At 50.4% G+C, this 5,650-nt stretch overlaps 1 long non-coding RNA gene across 2 annotated transcripts; it reads left to right on the plus strand.

Annotated features, from left to right (window-relative positions):
* Nucleotides 1-416: 416 nt before the first annotated feature.
* LOC123351104 lies at nucleotides 417-5,107 on the plus strand. Of its 2 annotated transcripts, XR_006573923.1 has the most exons (4): nucleotides 417-524; nucleotides 666-821; nucleotides 1,796-3,217; nucleotides 3,924-5,107. It is a non-coding gene; the product is annotated as an uncharacterized LOC123351104 (long non-coding RNA). The 2 variants fall into 2 exon arrangements; XR_006573922.1 differs by having other exon boundaries at nucleotides 1,796-5,107.
* The last annotated feature ends 543 nt before the right edge of the window (nucleotides 5,108-5,650 follow it).

Genomic DNA, 5,650 nt, shown 5'->3' on the forward strand with positions numbered 1-5,650 from the left:
ATTTTTAAATACATTTAAAACAAACTCTGACGGTGCTGAATGAAATCTCAGGGCTCTGGATAGGGCCTGAGGGCCAGCATGCTGTGGCAGGGAATGCTGAGTAAGGCATTTTGCAACCGTTTGTCAGAGCTTTCAGGAATCTGAGGAACCCTGAGAGAACAAACACACTTCAAAGAAAATACAGGCTCCCACACCACAGGGCAGCTGGGCACAGCGTTCTCTGAACCCTGCTTCTCAAATCCAGCCCTGAGTGCAACTTCAGTGACTTCAAGGTAGTTGTGTCCACTTAGGCAAGCGCCGCATTTGACCCTATGGGCTGTGGAGTAATGAAAAGCCCATCGGAGAAATGCAGGAGGAGGGAATTTATTACTGGTGGGAAGGTCGGCTTCTTTCAACACTTTGGAGGGAATAAACAGGAGATCTGGTTAATGATCAGTCCGACTTCCTGAGGTAGAAAGCAGCTGGGAACTGAACTGGCGCATGTGAGGGATGCCTACCGTTGAGACCGGCAGAGCGTTTTGCAGGTAACAATGGGGTATTATCATTTGTTGTGTTTTGCAGATTGCGTTTGTCTTTAGGTAGAGCTAAGCACTGGTGTTTGTCCACTGCATGTTACCGGTCTTAGGCCTTAACATACGTTGCGCCCTTCTTTTTTTTCAATATAGGAATAAAATGAGGATTCCAGGTCTCTCTCTCTAGCGTCTGGTGGCCATTGTCTGTGTGTGCCCAGAGGAAGGGGGAGTCCCGTGACGAGTGTGTTCTGTGAGTGGGATACGCAGGGATTGTAGGAGCTGGGCCCATCGCCTTGTGTGGCTAGGCAGGTAGGTTTAACTTAACAGAGAACATTTTATTCATGGTTTAAGGATAAAGAGAGGCTTGGATGTGAAAGGCATTTTCTTTGCATTCATCAAGGTGTTGAACGCATGGTTGGTGTTAGAAAAAAGCCGATATATGTTAGAAAACCTGCTCATTGGAGTGTGTGTGGGGGGGTAATGCCCCCGGGCAGAGGGGCAGCACAAACCCTGGGCAGATGGGACCATCCTGACCATCTCGTCTGACCTCCCACTTCAGTCCATGGAGCTTTGTGCTGAATCTCTGCAGGGCCGCCCAGAGGATTCAGGGGTCTGGGGTGTTCGGCAGCTGGGGGCCCCTGCCACCGAATTGCCGCGGAAGACCCAGCACTTCGGCGGCGGGTCCCGGAGCGGAAGGACCCCCCACCGCAAAATTGCCACCGAAGACCAGGAGCGAGTGAAGGACCCCGCTCCAGGGGCCCTGAAAAACTCTTGTGGGGGCCCCTGTGGGGCTCGGGGCAAATCGCCCTGCTTCCCCCCCGCCCCAGGCAGCCCTGAATCTCTGCACTGGAGGAAACTGCACTCGCTCAGTCAGCTAGCGCCCGTCAGCCTGGGCATCTCCCGCTAGGGGAGAACACATTTGCTGTGCAGTAGGAGTGAACAGCGAACCACACAGAAAACTGGCCCCAGACTGTAGCCCTCTCCCGGGCAAAGCAATGAAGCAATGAGAAAGGTAATGTTGAAACTGGGCTAAATGATGCAGCGTGGTACTTTCCTGGCCTCTAGCAGTGAGCATCCCAGAGTGCAGGGGAGTCTTAGCCACTGCTCATGCCAGCTCTAGGTTAGCTGGGTCCATGTCAGACACAGTACTGGGCTCAGGACAGGAGTGACTGGTGAAATTCGCTGGTCTGAGTTACACATGATCGAATGGTCTCTTCTGTCTAGGAATGTGCCTAAAGGGAAAACTGACCTTTCCCACTTCTTTCCTGTCTCTTCTTCTGCAGTGACTGTGCTCCCTGCATCACCCCTGTCCATCTCCCTGCTTGGACACCACACAGTCATCTTCCCCTCTCCGCCCCGTTCCAGCAGAAATGTTCCCTTCACAGGTCTTGGGACATGGATGCATTGGGAGCCAGTCACGTCTGTTTCCCCTGTACTGGTGCTTTTCACCCTGGGAATACAAGCTTGTCTCCAAGGTCTGTCTGTGGGGAAATGTAAATACACCGGTAAGATCCGGGGTCTGTGGCTGGCGTTATACAAGGGGTTGGCCCTTTCTAAGCAAACACCCACAATTATCAATGTAGATGTTAGTGTTTGTATCACTTGAGGCCTTTGGAGTGGTTTTCAATTGAGACCTGGTGTTTATTCAGAGAGATCCTTGCTGCGGTGACCTTTCTGAACTGCCACATTCCTTTTAATTATGAGTGGCAGGTCATGGAAATTTGGGCCAGTGATTGGCAGCTGAAGTAACTTTCTTCCTTCGCACAATTCTTTAGGTTCCTTCCTATCAATAGTCAGAACGTTGGCTACTTTTCTGGGATAAATAACAACCTTTGGCCCCTGCCTTTCTTTGGCAAATGCTCAACACTTCATTCCTTTCAGCAGCTCCTAGGAATGCAGCTGAAAAGGCCTCCCCAGGCTTGGCCATTGGCTGTGTGTGCCACGGGAAGGGGGTGGTCATGTGGGGAGCATGTTCTGTGAGACAGTTACCCAGGTACTGTAGGGTCTGGGCCCTGCCTTGTGTTGGGAGGCAGGTAGGTTTAACCTAACAGCTATACCATCAGTAAAATGTTACGGGTAAAGAAAGGCTTGGATGTGAAAGGGATTTCCCTTGTATTGCATGCAAGGAAGGACACCAACCCCCAGCTCATGTGGTGTGTCTGTCCCTGCAACCCTTCTTATCCTGAGCTCACCAGAAAGCGGGTGTTCTCTCCTGAGATGGGGCTGGCGGGGGAGGCAAGTGTCCCAAACACAGTCTGCAGGGGGTGCATGGTGGGGTGTACAAACCCCACACGCACTGGGAGTGGTTAATGGAGGCCTGTGGGCCCAATCAACCCCACCCCACCATACCTGCAGCAGGGGTCAGGAGGGGAGAGAGAGACAGAAGAAGAGGGCCTGGCTCAGTTGGGGCTGATCAGGGAAGAGAGCTGACCTGAGCGTGCCTGCCAGCCAGGAGAGCCGCCCTGGGAACAGAGGCCAGGCCCACGAAGACCAGCCAGGTGCCAGTTGTTTGAAGATAGCAGGACCCTGCCCTTCTGAGCAGGGCCTAAGGACTCACTGGACAAGCTACTTTGGAGTTCCTTTATTTGGGACTTTGATGCCCTGGAAAGAGTGGAACCGATGAGTATCGTAGCAAGAAGCTAAAGGTGCCACAGCATCACACCTCGCAAGAGAAAGGATCCAGCCATCGGATACCCCGAGGCAGGGTGAGTAGCGCCAGGTCAGGCCACAGGGGCGCCGTAAACGCCAAGTGTCTTGCAGTTATATTTATATTAAAAAAGAGCAAACAGAAATGTCATGACTCTTTGTTAATGGAAATACAGCTTGTTGTTTGCAACTCTCAGGCATCATGGAGAATCACAGAAATATGAGCCAGAAAAGACCTATTACATAATCATGCCAATTCTCTGCCAACACAGGATTTTATACTTAACATGACCCATTTCCAAAGGAATCTCTGCCCCAGCTGTTCCTGCTTAAAGCAGGTATTCAAAGGTCTGAGCTATGGTCTCTTACCCACCACCCTTCACAAGGCCCCGCTGCCTCCTTTTGCATGTCATGCTGCAGCCTAAACTAGCCTCTTTCGCGGCTCAGCAATTCCAGCACTCAGTCCAAATGTGTGGGTTCCAGATCTGCCTGGGACCTGCTTTCAGATTGTGCTCATTTCCGGCTCAGATTAAAGGCCCGGCTGTGCCTACAACATATGGAACCTTGTACATTTTCAACATTTACAATTCAATAAATTGTGTTAATTGATTGCAGAGCTGGAGGAGGAGGCCTGGGACTTTGGTTTCCTATAACAAATAAACATGTTTCAAGTGTTTGCAATGAGCCGCTCCCAGGCCTGGCTGAGCCATCATGTGGTTTGTCATTCTCTATTTGCATGTGTCAGTGTCTCTTCTCTCCCTGCAGCATTTGGCATCACCACAGTCCTGAGAACTCCCTCTCAGCCCCACCCCCATGCCCAGCTCATGCAAAGAAAGAGGATCTATACATTCGAACAGGGATGGGAGCAAGTGATGACAAAGCTCTGCCCTTGCTGACGCATGTTCAAGCGAAGCCAAGCCTTCACCAGGAACAGAATGTGAATTGGATTCATGGAACAGGAAAGCCTGTCAGGCTGATCTGGCAGTCCCAGGACATTCCCTTTGGTACAGCTCTTGTTTATGGGACTCGCAGCCCTCCCCCTTCCTTCCCCGATGGTTTCTCATTTTCTGGCCAGGCCCTAGAGTCTCCACTCCTGTTCAAAACAGTTTTTCTTTACGTTGGCATTGGAACAAAAGTGAATCACGCAGCGTTTGCTGACTTCACTTTGTATAAAGATTAGGAAAATAGTTGAGATAAATACTGGCTTCAGAGTGTGGAATAATCTGGATCATTTTAACAGACCACGCCATGGAACCCTTCCCCTTTCCAGATACGCGGCTTGAGGTCCCACCAGTCTCCACTTTCCTCCTAACCTGCGATTAACTCCGCACTTTCTTATAAACTCTGCCAGCTTCCTATAGACGAACTAATCACAATGCTGCACAGTGCTTGGGTTCCTTCCCCTTCCAGCTGACCTCTGAGGAAGCAAAAGCTTTAGTCTGTGAATTTTCAGGGTGGGTAACTGTGAACAGTAATTGCAGGCTGGGTTCCCTCTCCTCTGGCTTTTCCCCTCACAACACACACATGCTTTAGCCTTGTCTGGCTCATACCTATTCAGAATGCTGTTACCATCACTTTGACCATGTCCGCTCCCCTGGCTTCCCTTTCTCTATCGTGTCAAACATCAGCTGCTTCTCTTCACTTTCATGGCCACTCCTGGCCTGTCCTCACCCTCCCTATCAGCTTCTACCTCTGATCAGCCAATGATGCAGCCTCCATCTCCACTTGTGAAATTTTCAAAGTAGCCCCTTCCTCGCACGCTTTCTCCCACGCTGCCCCTCACACTTGGGAGAAGCTGCTGCCAAGCTGCCTCCTTATTCTCCTTCAGATCCCGCCTTAGAACTCTCTTCTGCTGCGATCCCTACAGAAACCTGACCACAGCTAGGATGTTGATGTGCTGAGACCACTGCCTGTCATGCTGATCAATACTGTCTCATTGCTTCTTTGTACTCCACCTGTCTGTCGTCATCTGCTGCCTCTTGTCTTAAGCTGAGACTGGAAGCCCAGTCTGTATTTTTGTTCTGTCTTTGTACAGTGCCTGGCACAATGGGCTCCTGGTTTATGACCGGGCTCATAGGGGCAATGGTGCTTCAAATAATAACTAAGAGCTCAGTGAAGTGAGTGAAATGTACGGATGGGTGAAAGGTTCTGTTACAACTGACTTTGGGTCTTCGTGGTGGACAGACTGGGGTCTGAGACTCTTTATTAAATATTATTTTATTTTATTTTATCAGAAAAACAAAAGCCAGAAAACTGAAAACTTCCAGCAGTTTTTGGCCCAACACTTTCAGTGTGGGGACTCAGCACCGTTTGAGCAGCCAGCACACTGGGGCCACTGGCAATCAGGAGGCCATGCTTTGGGAACCAGGATAATCACAATACCACCAAGCGTTTATGTAGCAATTTCCAGTCCATGCTCTGACTTGTGGGATTCTTCCATACAGACAGGAGATGACTTGCTTTTGCAACTCAAATTACAGCATGAATTGCCA

The sequence above is a fragment of the Mauremys mutica genome, chromosome 16 (assembly GCF_020497125.1).
Source record: "Mauremys mutica isolate MM-2020 ecotype Southern chromosome 16, ASM2049712v1, whole genome shotgun sequence".
NCBI lineage: Eukaryota > Metazoa > Chordata > Testudines > Geoemydidae > Mauremys > Mauremys mutica.